The sequence below is a fragment of the Aotus nancymaae genome, unplaced genomic scaffold (assembly GCF_030222135.1).
Source record: "Aotus nancymaae isolate 86718 unplaced genomic scaffold, 86718_ANA_hifiasm-v0.15.2.pri h1tg001248l, whole genome shotgun sequence".
Lineage (NCBI taxonomy): Eukaryota > Metazoa > Chordata > Mammalia > Primates > Aotidae > Aotus > Aotus nancymaae.
In genome coordinates, this window is record NW_026989664.1 from 20,001 (window position 1) to 21,738 (window position 1,738).

The 1,738-nt window shown below is 50.2% G+C and overlaps 1 long non-coding RNA gene across 1 annotated transcript in view; it reads left to right on the plus strand.

Annotated features, from left to right (window-relative positions):
* LOC135273361 (uncharacterized) overlaps positions 1-1,142 on the plus strand; it is a 3,389-nt gene extending 2,247 nt beyond the window's left edge. Inside the window, exon 2 of the long non-coding RNA XR_010341146.1 lies at positions 1-1,142. This exon is cut by the window's left edge and continues 108 nt beyond it. This is a non-coding gene — a long non-coding RNA (uncharacterized LOC135273361).
* The last annotated feature ends 596 nt before the right edge of the window (positions 1,143-1,738 follow it).

Genomic DNA, 1,738 nt, shown 5'->3' on the forward strand with positions numbered 1-1,738 from the left:
TGGAACGGGCAGATCACGGGCTTGAGAGATCGAGACCATCCCGGCCGACGTGGTGAAACCCCGTCTCTACTAAAAATACAAAAATTAGCTGGCCGTGGTGGCGTGCGCCTGTAGTCTCGGCTACTCGGGACGCTGAGGCAGAAGAATCGCTTGAACCCGAGAGGCGGAGGTGGCGGTCGACTGAGATTGCACCACGCTACGCTACAGCCTGGGCTCACTGCAACCTCCACCTCCCGGGTTCCAGCGATTCCCCTGCCTCAGCCTCCCGAGTTGCTGAGATTATACAGGTACGTGCCTGTCATCCCAAGCCACTCGGGAGGCTGAGGCAGGAGAATCGCTGGAACCCGGGAGGCGGAGGTTTCGGCGAGCCGAGATCGTGCCACTGCTCTCCAGCCTGGGCAACGAGAGCGGAACTTTGTTGAGGGGGGGAAGAAATGCGAAATTTGGGAGTGAAAACTTGACCCCGGGACAGGAGGTAGCGTGCTGCAAGCTGTCTTCTTCTCCCCGTGAAATCCACGCTGTCTCCGGGAGCGTGGATTTCACGGACCTTCGTTTCCCTGTGACAGGTATTGCCACTCTGAGGTGGTGGGTCTGGCGCCCACTCGGAAACGCTATGGACTGGACTTCCATCTTAGATGGGTCCCATCTCCACCCCTAGCCTCCCTCCGTCCACACGCCCCCGCCCCTGGTCTCCTCTTCCTGTTGTCTAGGGGAATTGAAGTTCCATATGAACCCATGGGCGGGTGCCTAGGCTGTGTCCCCTGGGGGCTCTGGTCGACTAGTTGCAGGTGGGCACCACCTGAGAGGATTCCCTGGGTGGGCCCAGAAACGACCTGGCCCGAGAGGGATCGGGGAGAGGCTGGTGATGCGGCGTGCCTGAGCCGCTCCCCCCACCAACCTCCACCCCGACCCAGAGCGATCCAAGATTCCCTTCTTTTCCGTGCTGACATCTGCAAGCATCTAGCTAGGTCTTTTGTGTGTGTGTGTGTGTGTGTGTGTGTGTGTGTGTGTGTGTGTGTGTGTGTGTGTCTGTCTGTCTGTCTGTCTGTCTGTTATAAAGCTATTTATTTGGGTGAGTTATTCCAAGAGTTGTATACAGCTTTATTTTTTTTGGAATTGCAGTATTAAAGTTGCACTTTGGATTTAGGACTTACTGTCATTACTTTGGTGATATGTACGGTGGTCATCTAATGGATGCTGCACAGAGTAGGGACTACGGGGACCCACATTTTGTCCCCATCCCATCTTCAAATAATTGGGGTCTCTTAGGTCCGTGATGCAAAGGCATAAGACAATCCTGATCTTGAAGCCTTGAAGAAAGTCATTACGTATACACAGATAGAAAATGCAAATATGTCAATGTCATCTGATAGCTTGAAATAAAGAAATATTTTAGTTAAACTGTTATCAAAGTTCACATTTCTGTTAATGAGACATTACAAACCACAAGGTAAGGTCTTTACATTTTGGTTATTAAGCAGATTCAGTGCTTGGAACTATAGTTAATACTTAGTGGAATGATAAGTCTATCTACAAAGCGGGATAATGTATTAGACTGTCATGTATTCATTTTTTCCTGTATGCCAGGGTTTTTACATATTTGCCATATAAGTTGGCCTTTTGCAGGAGGAGTATAATTTACATTGTTTTTGACAGTGGGCTTAGTATGGTTAAATGTCCTATCAACTTGAAGGATGCTTCCATTTTTGTGGGTCTTAGCCTCTACCTGGTGCTTGCT